Source organism: Triticum aestivum, chromosome 2D, assembly GCF_018294505.1.
Source record: "Triticum aestivum cultivar Chinese Spring chromosome 2D, IWGSC CS RefSeq v2.1, whole genome shotgun sequence".
Lineage (NCBI taxonomy): Eukaryota > Viridiplantae > Streptophyta > Magnoliopsida > Poales > Poaceae > Triticum > Triticum aestivum.
This window is the reverse complement of record NC_057799.1, coordinates 91,648,794-91,666,008: the sequence shown is the minus strand read 5'-3', so window position 1 is coordinate 91,666,008 and position 17,215 is coordinate 91,648,794. Positions and strand designations below refer to the sequence as shown.

At 45.5% G+C, this 17,215-nt stretch overlaps 1 long non-coding RNA gene across 1 annotated transcript; it reads left to right on the top strand.

Moving 5' to 3' along the window:
* Positions 1-759: 759 nt before the first annotated feature.
* LOC123048887 (uncharacterized) lies at positions 760-15,405 on the top strand. The gene is made up of 4 exons (XR_006423392.1): positions 760-898; positions 1,006-1,143; positions 8,105-8,109; positions 15,395-15,405. It is a non-coding gene; the product is annotated as an uncharacterized lncRNA (long non-coding RNA).
* Positions 15,406-17,215: the final 1,810 nt, after the last annotated feature.

Genomic DNA, 17,215 nt, shown 5'->3' with positions numbered 1-17,215 from the left:
ATGAGCCCCTCATCGCCGGCAGTCTCCTTCTCGTTGCTCCAGTCGGGTACGCCACCTCCCACACCTCCTGGTGGTGCTGGTGTTGCCTGGGTCATGCTCCTGCTGTGCACGGTGCCCCTCCGCCGGTCGGGAGGCGTGCTGCGCAAGCCCGGCGTTGGTTGGCGCCGTGCGGTGCTGTGGCTGCTGCCTCGCCATGCTGGTATGGTGACGTGCTCGGCATCAGCTACAACCCTAGCCCAATGAGTTCCACTTCTCCTCTCTGGCCTACTACTACTTCTAGTGTCTTGGCCATTGTTGCCGCTCTGTTGATGCATTGCTACTGCTCATTGTTTTAGGGCCAACTAAAGGTTATTCTAATGTTGCCAGTAATTGTTGCTATCCCTTTAGTTGCTCCTGTGGTCATGCCCTTGCTTATGTATCTGATTTGGTGTTCTGGTTTGTGTAAGAACTTGGATAATGCCTTATTGACATCCTACTGTATCTAGTTCAAGTGGTTCTAGGTTGTTTCTACTGTTGTTGGCACTATGGATATAGTTGCTGGTTTTCTTGTACTGTTAATTGTGCTATTGTTATCAGTTTTGTAAAACTGTTAGGATCAAAGGCATGAATTACTAGTCTAAGGCTATACTAATTGTGCTCAATACTACTGTCATGAGGCATGCTACTTTTTAGTTAGTATGCTACTGCTTAATGTCACATGTCATGTTGTCTATGTGATATGCTGCTTGCTGTCATTAGGAGGAGCATGAACCTTTGTCTTCTGCCTTTGATGGATCATCTCCAGCTTCTGCTATAGTCGCCGTTGACACAAATCTGGACACATCCACTCCTGACACTTATCGGGCACCCCCTGCACCATTGCCTTATGATGTTAGTTTGCCAGTTACAGAAAACCCAGGTAAAGCTCTTATGGGCTTTGAGGCTGATTAGAATTTATTTATTTTAGGCTTATTAGAATTAGCCTAGTGATGGTAGTGATGCAAGCTTATAATTTTTCATGTGCAGATCTGGAGAAGTCAGATATCAAAAGCAAAACAGATGATCAGCAGGAATCTCTGAAGGTGGATGAATACGAATCATGTGAAAAAGGTGCCCCTGAAGATAAGATCGAGGAGGAGGATGTTTGCCCTATCTGCCTTGAAGGTTGCTTTTCTCTTGATCATTTGTTGGTACTGTCTTTACTTGGTTGGTTGTGGAACTGGATGAACATGTTTGTGCTACTCTTCCATTCGTTATCATTATTTCCACAGTTTTTTTGTTCAAACATATACACATAGTGAAAGTTGGCCACCGTAATAAAACTGAGTACACCATGACTACCCCAATTGATTAATATTTCTTGATTTTCCTTCTTTTATATGCATGTCTAATCTCTGATTTATCCATATATATGTTGGCCGACAGAAAACGGTCAAATCTTAGTGCTGCTGCCCCATGAACACATTTTTTTAATTTGACTGTACATTCAAATGAAGCCAAGTGGAGTAGTATACTGGTAGTATAGTATAATAATATTATCAAAAGGTAAATGCCCTGATTATTTAGCTCTGTCAGATAAATACTTGTCGAAAGTGGGCTCCTATCAAAATTCATTTCCATTATAATCTTACTCATACAATATTCACACCATGTAATTCTGGAAATATATGCTCATATCTAGTTCTGCATAAAAAATGACAGTATTGACATGTTATAAATAGTTTGTTTGTCTTTCTGTTTATTTTGTTACATTTTGCAGGGATAAAGTGAAGAAAAAGAAGAAAAGATTACTAGAAGATTAGTTTTAGGATTTTCTTTTATTTCCTTGCAATTTTCCTTTTATTGGAAACTTGTAAAGAAATTGTAATATTCTTACTATAATAAAAATTATGATTCTATTTCATTTTTTGTTTTAAAATTATTTTTCCTTATAGGTTGTTTTCTGTAAATTTAGATTTTTTTTGTTTTCCAAATACATTACTAGTGGCGCATTTAAGCCCTTATTAGTGGCGCACCTTCCTTTATTACTAGTGGCGCACCTATAAGGTTATTAGTGGCGCACCTGGAGGGAATACCAGTGGAGCACCGAATGGTATACTAATGGCGCACCACATCTGGTATACTAATGGCGCACCTGTGGTGCGCCATTAGTAATAAAATCTAATGGCGTGGTGCTAGTGGCGCACTTGTAGTGCGCCATTAGTAGGCAAAATAGGTGCGCCACTAGTAGCCCTTTTCCTAGTAGTGCAGGTGTGATCCCCTCCCATCGCGTATCTCCTTCCCCTTGCCTCGCGCCTCCTTGGTCCGCGGACGCCATGGTGATTCGTGGAATGAGGTGATTTGTGTAGAATTGAAGTAGTGTTGAATTCGATTTTAGTGATGTAGAATCCAATGTTTGTTCCTTTGAATTCGATTGTAGTTATGTAGAATTAGGTTTTATACGTAGTACAATCCATTTAGTAGTGTAGAATTAGATTTTATACTTAGAGAATCCGATCTAGTGGCGTAGAATCCATGGATTGCTTTGTGTAGAAATTTTAGTAGTGTAGAATCTCATTGCTTTTGTATATAATCTAATTTTAATATAGTATCTAGTGTAGAAATTTTTGAGTGTAGAATAGTTTTTAGTTTAGAAAAGATCGGATTATATATAGTCTTTTTGTGTTGAATCATCAAAAGATATAGCCATTAACTATGTTCACTAATAGGGAAATGATGCCACTACCATATGAAAACAATGCAAGTAAAGGTGTGGCAGGAGCATTGCAACTGGCACGTTGTTCAACATCTATTTCCAACCGAGTTTTGTTCCTGCAGCAGTAAAAAATTATATAAACCTGCCAACAGTTATTTCTTTTGTTTCTATTGCTATTACCATTAATGCATTGTATGTGTGTTTTTTGTTACAAAGATCGTCAATGAGCTGACCAAAGATAATGTAATCTTTGAGGACCTCAAAGAATGACAAACTGAGCTTGAAACACACAAAATGCCGTCTCATTATCCTTTTGGCAATGCTTCTTGTGCTTGAGCAAAATAAGTTTGTTTCTTGCTTTTCTGCTTACAGGTGGTCTTCACAAATGTTGACCACGGATGACAGATACCATCAGCAAGATAAGACCCCATGGTCGAGTCATGTCCATTTACGGTATAGTTGCAAGCTGGAGCATCTGCACTAGCAAGATGAGCAAAAAGATGTGATACCATACATTGGTTTTGAGTGAACCTGGCAAGCCAAAGAAGCATGCCAAATCCACAAGTCGTGTGAAGCCACGTCTTCGACCACAATAATGGAATCACGATGATGGCCCGTGTACTACCCGTGCCGAGCTGTAGGGCAGTTTTTCCACCTTCAATGCGTGAAATCCACACTCCCAAGCATGCTCGGCCATCCTCTCTCTTCATTTATCACCATCATATTCTTTGCATCCTCCTCATTGGAAGCTTGGAGATACTCGGGACCAAAAACCCAGGTCAAACTTTGGCAAACTCCACAAACATTTGAGCGTGGTATCTTCTTCAATACGAATTGGTGTAGTCAGACGGAAGCCATATGCTCTCACACTCATTGCCCCCGATATCTTTTGGTATGACCTAAACCCAAGCAAACCGGCGACATTCCCCCAGTGAGTGAAAAAAACGACAAGTTTGCTCGCAAGCTACCACATTACGAACAAAAAGAGATATGTGCATTCGATAACACTTACGGAAGAGGTGAGCCAAACAGGTTAGTACTCCGCGAAGTAATCTTTCATGAGCAAGGAATGTCTAAGAGCTCGGTTTCACGGAATACAGAGATGGCCAACCGTCGATCGTTGACGCTTTCTCTTCTTGTCGGCCTCAAATTCTTGGACGAGTTGCAACAAGACAAGGTGCTCGACATTGTCGTCGAAAAGCAAATCCTCTATGTCGGAATCATTTGACTCCGAGGACGAACTCCAATCAATATCCATCAAAAAATTAATAAATCCACAATTCAATCTTCATATCGCTCGAGTCCCAAAATTAAAACCGACGGCAGCAAGAAAAATTACCTTTGGCGGCAAGGGCGGCGCTGCTTCTTCCCCATCGACGGTCGGCAGCAAATCCGCAACCCCTACTCCCCATCGACGTGCGGCACCAAACCTGCGGTGTCGGCTGGCGCCGTGGCAGTGAGCACGAATCCACGGTCATCACGCCTGGAGCACCCTCTGCCAGCCGCAATGTGGCCTCGCACAAAGCTCTGCGATGTGTCCATGGCGGCGGCGGCCATGCACGCGGGGTATGGAATGGCCACCCGTGAGCTCCCGAAGTGATGGAAATGATGTGCCAGAAAACGGAGGAGCTACTCGATGTCGCGGGGTGGCCAGGGGCAGCAGGAATCGAAGGCGAGATGTGGCGGCGGAATGAAGGGCGCGTGCTGAAACTTTCACCCCGCCAAATTTTTCTAGTTATTTTGAAAATGGCTAAACATGGGCTGAAAACTGGACATGCGGCGCTCGGGCCGAAATATACCACTCCCCCTGTTTTTTTCTGGGACGGGCAATTTTCCGGAAGCTGCGTGGGGTGATTTTTTCGCTCCGATACCTAAAAATGGTGGTCATTATAGCGGCCCGGGCGTTTTGCGGGATCTACTAGAGATGCTAACCAAAGGCGACCTTCATCGTGTGGTTCTATTAAGGTCCCACGTCATCGTGTCGTTCTATTAGGGTTGTGTGCCGATTATAGAAGAAATCTCATACCATTCTCATTCAGGTATGGTATGGGCCGTTCTTGAGCCCTCGAGAGGAAGAACTACTGACTGAGGCGCACGTTATTGTTACGCTCGACGGGGAGGAGGGTGATAGTTTTTTTTTTCTTTTTTTTTGCGTGTGGTGTCTGTTTTAAGTTGATGAGGACCGTATCTTAACAAATCAGCTAAATAAAAGGCAAGCAAAACAAACCAATCCGCAAATCAGGGTTGACACTGCTACCCTATATAGAATCTATTGGACGGGAGAGAAAAGAAACTGTACCAAACATCCATCAGTCACCGTATATATCCGTCAGGCACAAAGTAGCTTGCCATGCCGTCGCCGGCATGGGCAACACCGCAGCCGCTGCCTCTGCCGCCGCCGCCGCTGCAGCGCCCAGCGAGTTCCACCTGTTCGAGGTCGTCGGCTACTCCCGCGCCAAAGATTTACCAACTGGCATGGCAATAGAGTCTTCCCCATTCATGCTGGGCGGTTATCGTTGGGTTATCGACATCTTCCCCAATGGTAGAGTCCCGGGGGACGCCGATTTCATGGCTCTCTCTTTCACTCTCATCCAGGATGTCACGCGCCCTCTGAAAGTGCACGCCCTGTTCACTTTCACCGACCAGGTTGCATACCAAGATCCTAGAGTTGTTCGTACAAGTCCGATGACTCACGTGCCCAGCAGAGTCTGCATCGGCTCCCCCAGGTACATTGCGAGGGAGGCCTTCGAAAGGTCCAAGCATCTCAAGAACGATTGCTTCACTGTCCGGTGGGAACTCATCATCGTCGAAGATGGGCTTCAGCACTAGAGCTACGTCAGATTGCGCAAGATGCAACCGATCGATCGTCCATGCGCGCGTTGATTTCAAGGTTTAGGTCAATAATAATTTTATGTACATTAGGTTACAGTGTTTGTGGAATTCATGCATCAGGATTTGTACAAACCGCAACAATGAAAGTATTGTCTGACTTGCAGCAGCAGTATTTTCCATCTCTTCTGTTCTAACTCAGCAATTTGCTTGCTGTTACTATATCATGTCTCTGTTTTCATATTTATGATACAAATCTTGTCCACATTTACAGAGAAACTCATTCGAATACCAGTTAGTCGATGCCTCGTCCTCCTTCACCCCCTTCTTCTTCTGCTCCGCCTCATGCTTCCAGTAGTACTCCAGCTCGGCCTGGACGTACTCCGGATGCTCCCGAGCAAACCTCGCCATCGCCTCCTCGCCGGTCTCACCGGCACTGACGACAACCGATGGCTTCTTCGTCATCTTCTTCTTCGTCGGGATCTCCTTCATCCTGATGCCCTGCAGCACAAGCATCGCCGCTTCCGCCGACTCTCGATCTCTGGGAAGTTGAGGTGCTCCCGAGGCCTCTCGGCACGCCACACCACCACGTCATAGGCACGCGCGGCCTCGTGGGCGGAGGGGTACGTGCCGATCCACAACGCCTCCCGGCGTTGGAGAACTCCACTCCGAAGTTACCGGAGGGCTTCTGCCTCATGCCAAAGAAGCCCGACTTGCCCTTCGGCGTCTTCCTTGGCGCCATCGAAGAGCGGTGAGAGGGGTGGAGCGGCGACGGCGTGCGGCCGGGGCGGTGGCAGACGGAGCCGGGCGGGGCGGAGCTGAGGGGCGGTGGCGGACGGAGCCGGGTGGGGCGGAGCTGCGGGGCAGCGACGGCATGCGGGGCGGTAGCGGACGGAGCCGGGGCGGGTCGGAGCCACGGCGGGCGGGCCGGGGCCGGGCGGAGCTGCGGTGGGTCGGAGCTGCGGCAGATGGGGCGGCGGCGTGCGCTGCGGCCGTGGTCGGATCCGCGACGGGCGGGCGGCGTGCAAACATCGGCGGGGGGGGGGCGGATCTGATGCGGGCGGCGTGCGCGGGGCGGCGGCGGGGTGTGGAGGCGGCGGGGCGGTGGCGGGGCGGTGGCGGACGGGAGGTCGCAGGCGGGCGGGCGGGAAAAGAAAGGAACTGCCGGTTGGGCGTTCGCGGGCGGCGGCTAGTTTTGGACTAGATGCACCTCATGATGTAAATTTGCACCGCGAGGTGTTGTATTTTACATCACGAGGAGCCCGCGGTCTAATTTTTTACATATGGACCGTCTGTTGGAGCTGCGTTTTTCGTCTCAGACGATCGAAAAGTTAGTTACTTTTACATTTGGACCATCTATTGGAGATGCTCTAAAAGCATCTCTAACCGATCCGTTATAATTGTTCGTAATGCTTTACGCCAACTCTAGTCGATCCCCTATCCGACGTTAGAGTAAAAATTCGGTTTTACTTCTCTAACCGGCACCTGACCGATCCCCTAAACCGAATAGAGTGGTAAATTCTTTACTCTGGCTCCTATCTGGCGCCTATATTTACTGGGCTGCTAACCGCTGGAGGAAAAAAATCCCCTCCCCTAGTTGGCTCACCCACCCCACTCTCATTGCATCTACGCCGGCGACATCCTTCCCGCCCCTCACCACCGCGGACGCTCCGTAGGCCCCGCCGCGGTCCTCTCCCACCTAGATTTGAGCCTCTCCGTGCCGTTGCCGGCGCAAAAATGACAAATCTATGGCTACCACCGCCGCCATCGTATTTGTCACGTTATGAGTTGGATTGCTATTTTAGATGTATTACTTCATTTTCTGGCCACTAAAAGTGCAAAAGCTCTTCGGTTCAACATAATTTGCAAATTGAAGGAAATATGCCCTAAAGGCAATAATAAAGTTATTATTTATTTCCTTATTTCATGATAAATGTTTATTATTCATGCTAGAATTGTATTAACCGGAAACATAATACATGTGTGAATACATAGACAAACAGAGTGTCACTAGTATGCCTCTACTTGACTAGCTCGTTGATCAAAGATGGTTATGTTTCCTAGCCATAGACAAAGAGTTGTCATTTGATTAACGGGATCACATTATTAGGAGAATGATGTGATTGACATGACCCATTCCGTTAGCTTAGCACTCGATCGTATAGTATGTTGTTATTGCTTTCTTCATGACTTATACGTGTTCCTATGACTATGAGATTATGCAACTCCTGTTTACCGGAGGAACACTTTGTGTGCTACCAAACGTCACAACGTAACTGGGTGATTATAAAGGTGCTCTACAGGTGTCTCCAAAGGTACTTGTTGGGTTGGCGTATTTCAAGATTAGGATTTGTCACTCCGATTGTCGGAGAGGTATCTCTGGGCCCACTCGATAATGCACATCATTTAAGCCTTGCAAGCATTGCAACTAATGAGTTATTTGCGGGATGATGTACTACGGAACGAGTAAAGAGACTTGCCGGTAACGAGATTGAACTAGGTATTGAGATACCGACGATCGAATCTAGGGCAAGTAACATACCGATGACAAAGGGAACAATGTATGTTGTTATGCGGTCTGACCGATAAAGATCTTCGTAGAATATGTGGGAGCCAATATGAGCATCCAGGTTCCGCTATTGGTTATTGACCGGAGACGTGTGTTGGTCATGTCTACATAGTTCTCGAACCCGTAGGGTCCGCACGCTTAACGTTTCGATGACAGTTATATTATGAGTTTATATGTTTTGATGTACCGAAGATTGTTCGGAGTCCCGGATGTGATCACGGACATGACGAGGAGTCTCGAAATGGTCGAGACATGAAGATTGATATATTGGAAGGCTATATTTGGATATTGGAAGTGTTCCGGGTGAAATCGGGATTTTAGCGGAGTACCGGAGGGGTTACCGGAACCCCCCGGGGGTTAATGGACCATAGTGGGCCTTAGTGGAGAAGAGGAGAGGCGGCCAGGGCAAGGGCCGCACGCCCCTCCCCCCTAGTCTGAATAGGACAAGGAGAGGGGGGCGGCGCCCCCCTTTCCTTCTTCTCCTCCACCTCTTTCCCCCTCTTCTCCTAATCCAACAAGGAAAAGGGAGGGAGTCCTACTCCCGATGGGAGTAGGACTCCTCCTGGCGCGCCCCCTCCTGGCCGGCCGCACCTCCCCCCTTGCTCCTTTATATACGGGGGCAGGGGGGCACCCTAGAGACACAACAATTGATCGTTTGATCTTTTAGCCGTGTGCGGTGCCCCCTCCACCATAGCCCACCTCGATAATACTGTAGCGGTGCTTAGGAGAAGCCCTGCATCGGTAGAACATCATCATCGTCACCACGCCGTCGTGCTGACGAAACTCTCCCTCAACACTCGGCTGGATGGGAGTTCGAGGGACGTCATTGGGCTGAACGTGTGCTGAACTCAGAGGTGCCGTGCGTTCGGTACTTGATCGGTCAGATCATGAAGACGTACGACTACATCAACCGCGTTGTGCTAACGCTTATGCTTTCGGTCTACGAGGGTACGTGGACAACACTCTCCCCTCTCGTTGCTATGCATCACCATGATCTTGCCTGTGCGTAGGATTTTTTTTGAAATTACTACGTTCCCCAACAGTGGCATCCGAGCCTGGTTTTATGCGTTGATGTTATATGCAGGAGTAGAACACAAGTGAGTTGTGGGCGATACAAGTCATACTGCTTACCAGCATGTCACACTTTGGTTCGGCGGTATTGTTGGATGAAGCGGCCCGGACCGACATTACACGTACGCTTACGCGAGACTGGTTCTACCGACGTGCTTTGCACACAGGTGGCTGGCGAGTGTCAGTTTCTCCAACTTTAGTTGAACTGAGTGTGGCTACGTCCGGTCCTTGCGAAGGTTAAAACAACACCAACTTGACAAACTATCGTTGTGGTTTTGATGCGTAGGTAAGAACGGTTCTTGCTAAGCCCGTAGCAGCCACGTAAAATTTGCAACAACAAAGTAGAGGACGTCTAACTTGTTTTTGCAGGGCATGTTGTGATGTGATATGGTCAAGACATGATGCTAAATTTTATTGTATGAGATGATCATGTTTTGTAACCGAGTTATCAGCAACTGGCAGGAGCCATATGGTTGTCGCTTTATTGTATGCAATGCAATGGCCCTGTAATGCTTTACTTTATTACTAAGCGGTAGCGATAGTTTTAGAAGCATAAGATTGGCGAGACGACAACGATGCTACGATGGAGATCAAGGTGTCGCGCCGGTGACGATGGTGATCATGACGGTGCTTCGGAGATGGAGATCACAAGCACAAGATGATGATGGCCATATCATATCACTTATATTGATTGCATGTGACGTTTATCTTTTATGCATCTTATCTTGCTTTGATTGACGGTAGCATTATAAGATGATCTCTCACTAAATTTCAAGATAAAAGTGTTCTCCCTGAGTATGCACCGTTGCCAAAGTTCATCGTGCCCAAACACCACGTGATGATCGGGTGTGATAAGCTCTACGTCCATCTACAACGGGTTCAAGCCAGTTTTGCACACGTAGAATACTCAGGTTAAACTTGACGAGCCTAGCATATGCAGATATGGCCTCGGAACACTGAGACCGAAAGGTCGAGCGTGAATCATATAGTAGGTATGATCAACATAGTGATGTTCACCATTGAAAACTACTCCATTTCACGTGATGATCGGTTATGGTTTAGTTGATTTGGATCACGTGATCACTTAGATGATTAGAGGGATGTCTATCTAAGTGGGAGTTCTTAATTAATATGATTAATTGAACATAAATTTATCATGAACTTAGTCCTGATAGTATTAGCATATCTATGTTGTAGATCAATAGCTCGCGTTTAGCTCCCCTGTTTTTATTTTGATATGTTCCTAGAGAAAACTAAGTTGAAAGATGTTAGTAGCAATGATGCGGACTTGGTCCGTGATCTGAGGATTAACCTCATTGTTGCACAGAAGTATTATGTCCTTGATGCACCGCTAAGTGACAGAACTATTGCAGGAGTAGATGCAGACGTTATGAACGTTTTAACAAAAGCTCGGTATGATGACTAGTTGATAGTTAAGTGCACCATGCTTTACGTCTTAGACCCGGGACTTCAAAAATGTTTTGAACGCCACGGAGCATATAAGATGTTCCAAGAGTTGAAATTGGTATTTCATACTCATGCCCGTGTCAAGAGGTATGAGACCTCTGACAGTACTTTGCCTACAAGATGGAGGAGAATAGCTCAAGCAGTGAACATGTGCTCAGATTGTCTGGGTACTACAATCGCTTGAATCAAGTGGGAGTTAATCTTCTAGATAAAATAGTGATTGACAGAATTCTCTAGTCACCGTCACCAAGTTAGTAGAACTTCGTGATGAACTATAGTATGCAAGGGATGACGAAAACGATTCCCGAGCTTTTCATGATGATGAAATCGATGAAGGTAGAAATCAAGAAAAACATCAAGTGTTGATGGTTGACAAGACCACTAGTTTCAAGAAAAGGGCAAAGGGAAGAAGGGGAACTTCAAGAAGAACGACAAGCAAGTTGCTGCTCAAGTGAAGAAGCCTAAGTCTGGTCCTAAGCCTGAGACTAAGTGCTTCTACTGCAAAGGGACTGGTCACTGGAAGCGGAACTACCCCAACTATTTGGTGGATAAGAAGGATGGCAAAGTGAACAAAGGTATATTGGATATACATGTTATTGATGTGTACTTTACTAGTGTTTATAGCAACCCCTCGGTATTTGATACTGGTTCAGTTGCTAAGAGTAGTAACTCGAAACGGGAGTTGCAAAATGAACAGAGACTAGTTAAGGGTGAAGTGACGATGTGTATTGGAAGTGGTTCCAAGATTGACATGATCATCATCGCACACTCCCTATACTTTCGGGATTAGTGTTGAACCTAAAATAAATGTTATTTAGTGTTTGCGTTGAGTATGAATATGATTGGATCATGTTTATTGCAATACGGTTTTTCATGTAAGCTAGAGAATAATTGTTGTTCTGTTTACATGAATAAAAACCTTCTATGGTCATACACACCAACGAAAATGGTTTGTTGGATCTCGATCGTAGTGATACACATATTCATAATATTGAAGCCAAAAGATGCAAAGTTAATAAGGATAGTGCAACTTATTTGTGGCACTGCCGTTTAGGTCATATTGGTGTAAAGCGCATGAAGAAACTCCATGCTGATGGGATTTTTGGAATCACTTGATTATGAATCACTTGATGCTTGTGAACCATGCCTTATGGGCAAGATGACTAAAACTCCGTTCTCCGGAACAATGGAGCAAGCAACTGGCTTATTGGAAATAATACATACTGATGTATGCGATCCGATGAGTGTTGAGGCTCGCGGCGGGTATCGTTATTTTCTGAACTTCACAGATGATTTGAGCAGATATGGGTATATCTACTTGATGAAACATAAGTCTGAAACATTTGAAAAGTTCAAAAGAATTTCAGAGTGAAGTGGAAAATCATCGTGACAAGAAAATAAAGTTTCTACGATCTGATCGCGGAGAAAAATATTTGAGTTACGAGTTTGGTCTTCAATTAAAACAATGTGGAATAGTTTCACAAATTCGTGCCACCTGGAACACCACAGCATAATGGTGTGTCCGAACGTCATGACCGTACTTTATTGGATATAGTGCAGTCTATGATGTCTCTTAACGATTTACCACTATCGTTTTGGGGTTATGCATTAGAGACAGCTGCATTCACGTTATATAGGGCACCATCTAAATCCGTTGAGACAACACCGTATGAACTATGGTTTGGCAAGAAACCTAAGCTGTCGTTTCTTAAAGTTTGAGGTTGCCATGCTTATGTGAAAAAGTTTCAACCTGATAAGCTCAAACCCAAATCGGATAAGTGCGTCTTCGTAGGATACCCAAAAGAAAAATGTTGGGTACACCTTCTATCACAGATCTGAAGGCAAGATATTCGTTGCTGAGAATGGATCATTTCTAGAGAAGGAGTTTCTCTCGAAAGAAGTGAGTGGGAGGAAAGTAGAACTTGATGAGGTAACTGTGTTGGAAATATGCCCTAGAGGCAATAATAAAATGGTTGTTATTATATTTCCTTGTTCATGATAATTGTCTATTGTTCAGGCTATAATTGTGTTATCCGGAAATCATAATACATGTGTGAATACATAGACCACAAGATGTCCCTAGTGAGCCTCTAGTTGACTAGCTCGTTGATCAATAGATAGTCATGGTTTCCTGACTATGGACATTGGATGTCATTGATAACGGGATCACATCATTAGGAGAATGATGTGATGGACAAGACCCAATCCTAAGCATAGCACAAAGATCGTGTAGTTCGTTTGCTAGAGCTTTTCCAAATGTCAAGTATCATTTCCTTAGACCATGAGATTGTGCAACTCCCGGATACCATAGGAGTGCTTTGGGTGTGCCAAACGTCACAACGTAACTGGGTGGCTATAAAGGTGCACTACGGGTATCTCCGAAAGTGTCTGTTGGGTTGGCACGAATCGAGACTGGGATTTGTCACTCCGTATGACGGAGAGGTATCTCTGGGCCCACTCGGTAATGCATCATCATAATGAGCTCAATGTGACCAAGTGTTTGGTCACGGGATCATGCATTACGGTACGAGTAAAGTGACTTGCCGGTAATGAGATTGAACACGGTATTGGGATACCGACGATCGAATCTCGGGCAAGTAACGTGCCGATTGACAAAGGGAATTGTATACGGGATTGCTTAAATCCTCGACATTGTGGTTCATCTGATGAGATCATCGTGGAACATGTGGGAGCCAACATGGGTATCCAGATCCCGCTGTTGGTTATTGACCGGAGAGTCGTCTCGGTCATGTCTGCATGTCTCCCGAACCCGTAGGGTCTACACACTTAAGGTTCGGTGACGCTAGGGTTGTAGAGATACTAGTATGCGGTAACCCAAAAGTTTTTCGGAGTCCCGGATGAGATCACGGATGTCACGAGGAGTTCCGGAATGGTCCAGAGGTGAAGAATTAAATATAGGATGTCCATTTTCAGCCACCGGGAAGGTTTCGGGGGTCGCTGGTATTGTACCGGGACCACCGGAAGGGTCCCGGGGGTCCACTGGGTGGGGCCACCTATCCCGGAGGGCCCCTTGGGCTGAAGTGGGGAAGGGAACCAGCCCCTGGTGGGCTGGTGCGCCCCCCTTGGGCCTCCTCTGCGCCTAGGGTTGGAAACCCTACGGGTGGGGGGCGCCCCACTTGGCTTGGGGGGCAAGCCACCCCCTTGGCCGCCGCCCCCCTTGGAGATTGCATCTCCTAGGCCGGCGCCCCCCCTGGACCCCTATATATAGAGGGGGGAGGGAGGGCAGCAGTACCCATGCCCTGGCGCCTCCCTCTCCCTCCCGTGACACATCTCCCTCCTCCCGCAGCGCTTGGCGAAGCCCTGTCGGAATCCCGCTACTTCCACCACCACGCCGTCGTGCTGCCGGATCTCCATCAACCTCTCCTCCCCCCTTGCTGGATCAAGAAGGAGGAGACGTCGCTGCTCCGTACGTGTGTTGAACGCGGAGGTGTTGTCCGTTCGGCGCTCGGTCATCGGTGATTTGGATCACGACGAGTACGACTCCATCAACCCCGTTCACTTGAACGCTTCCGCTCGCGATCTACAAGGGTATGTAGATGCACTCCTCTCTCTCGTTGCTAGATGACTCCATAGATTGATCTTGGTGATGCGTAGAAATTTTTTAATTTCTGCTACGATTCCCAACAAACTGTACCTGCTCCCTTATTGGAAAGTAGTTCATCACAGAAATCTGTTCCTGTGACTACTACACCAACTAGTGAGGAAGCTAATGATGAGGATCATGTAACTTCAGATCAAGTTACTACCGAACCTCGTAGGTAAACCAGAGTGAGATCCGCACCAGAGTGGTACGGTAATCCTGTTCTGGAGGTCATGTTACTTGACCATGATGAACCTACGAAGCATGAGGAAGCGATGATGAGCCCAGATTCCGCAAAAATGGCTTGAGGCCATGAAATCTGAGATGGGATCCATGTATGAGAACAAAGTGTGGACTTTGGTTGACTTGCCCGATGATCGGCAAGCCATAGAAAATAAACGTATCTTCAAGAGGAAGACGGACGCTGATAGTAGTGTTACTATCTACAAAGCTAGACTTGTCGAAAAAAGGTTTTTTGACAAAGTTCAAGGTGTTGACTACGATGAGATTTTCTCACTCGTAGGGATGCTTAAGTCTGTCCGAATCATGTTAGCAAATTGCCACATTTTATGAAATCTGGCAAATGGATTTCAAAACTACATTCCTTAATGGATTTCTTAAAAAAGAGTTGTATATGATGCAACTAGAAGGTTTTGTCGATCCTAAAGGTGCTAACAAAATGTGCAAGCTCCAGCGATCCAACTATGGACTGGTGCAAGCATCTCGGAGATGGAATATACGCTTTGATGAGTTGATCAAAGCATATAGTTTTATACAAACTTGCGGTGAAGCCTGTATTTACAAGAAAGTGAGTGGGAGCACTACAACATTTCTGATAAGTATATGTGAATGACATGTTGTTGATCGGAAATAATGTAGAATTATTCTGCAAAGCATGAAGGAGTGTTTTAAAGAAGTTTTTCAAAAGAAAGACCTCGGTGAAGCTGCTTACATATTGAGCATCAAGATCTTGAAAGTGCGTTATATCGACTAGAGGGGGGTGAATAGGCGATTTTTATGAATTCTTCACTGAGGAATTTGCGGGTGAGGAAATTCCTTAGCGAAGAACTACTTGCAGCGGAATAAGTACTCAAGAGTAAGCATAGCAGAACATAGGCATGGTCATCATGATGAAATGAAGACAAACATAGAGTACAAAAAGCGTAAACACAGGATAGCACAGGATGAAGACAAACAGAATGAAGAAATTGAACTGAGGAAATTCAGAAAGTCTTCTGTCAAAGTCTTCAAACACAGATATGACAAGCACACAACACAGTAATGAGGCAATGAAAGAGTTGAGGAAATAGAACCAGTAAGCTTGGTGAAGACAATGATTTGGTAGACCAGTTCAAACTGCTGTCTCAGTTGTACATCTGGTTGGAGCGGCTAGGTATTTAAACCTGAGGACACACAGTCCCGGACACACATTCCTCACCGTATTCTCCTTGAACTAAGGTCACACAGACCTCGTCCAATCACTCGTGGTAAGTCTTCAGGTGACTTCCGAACCTTCACAAACTCGGTCACTCGGCGATCCACAATTCCTCTTGGATGCTCTAGACCATGACGCTTAACCGTCTAGAAGAAGCACAGTCTTCAAAGGTAACAAGCGTCGGATCCACGCAGGGTCAATCTCTTCAGTGATGCTCAATCACTTTGGGTTTGTAGGTGTTTGGGTTTGGGTTTTCCTCACTTGATGATTTTCGCTCAAAGTCCTCGGAGGATGGGATGCTCTCAAATGACAAATGTCAGTTTCTCTCGGAGCAGCGAACCAGCTAGTGGTTGTAGGGGGCGGCTATTTATAGCCTAGGGAGCAGCCCGACATGATAAGACATAAATGCCCTTCAGTGATATGACCGTTAGGTGGATAAGATATTTTGGGACAGCTGGCGCGTAGCACAGCAACGGTCGGAAATATGAGGATCAAATTCCTCAGGGCTATCATGTTCCTCACTGTGTAGGCAATCCGCCCTGGCGAATTCCTAACTCCTCAGTCAGAACAAATTCCTTAGAGACCAGAAGAGCTTCGTCTCTGTCACTGAAGAATATGACTGAACTGTATGAGATTTGCAATGATTTCACTCGAAGGGATTGGTAGGTGTAGGATTTTGAGTTGAGCATCACATGGAAATGTTTCCTTAGTATTTCCTCGACCCCCTTTAACAGTACGGTGTTTGCTATGACTCAAGAAAGAGAAAATGAAACTACGAAAACAAAAGTCTTCACGCTTCATGTTCCTCAAATGAATACCCAGTCTTCAAGGTCACACCAATTTCTTCACTTTCAAAGTCTTCAGAAATCCAAAGTCTTCAGTCGAAGAACTTAATTTTTAGGGGTCGACTTTCTGTGTAAATATTAAACTCCTCATAGACTTATAGACCTGTATACACTCATAAACACATTAGTCCCTTAACCTATAATTCTTCAATACACCAAAATCACTAAGGGGCACTAGATGCACTTACAATCTCCCCCTTTTTGGTGATTGATGACAATATAGGTTAAGTTTTCAACGGGGATAAACATATGAAGTGTAAATACTGATATTGAGGAATTTGATTGCAAGATATAGAAGAACTCCCCCTGAAGATGTGCATAGTGAGGAATTTGCTTTTGAAGCAATGCACACTTGAAGATTTTAATCATGGAGATCTCCCCCTATATCTTGTAATTCATACACGCATTTGACATAATATATGAAGAATTTGAAATGCATGATGAAATATGGTGACTGATGTAATTCAGCATGCGTGCAATAACATTAACGAGGAATAAGCATGCAGAAGAAACAGCAAAAGTATAAGGCCACCATAGAGTTTTAAGTTTACAACTCGATCCAACAAAGTCATCAGAAGAACAAGAGTTGTAACTTAGAAAAAAAATGCGCATATAAGATAGACCCGCTTGAAGACTAACTCAAATTTCTCCCCTTTTGTCATCGAATGAACAAAAGGTTCGAAAATGAGGAGTAACGCACCCTGAAGAATATCAAGTTGATGAA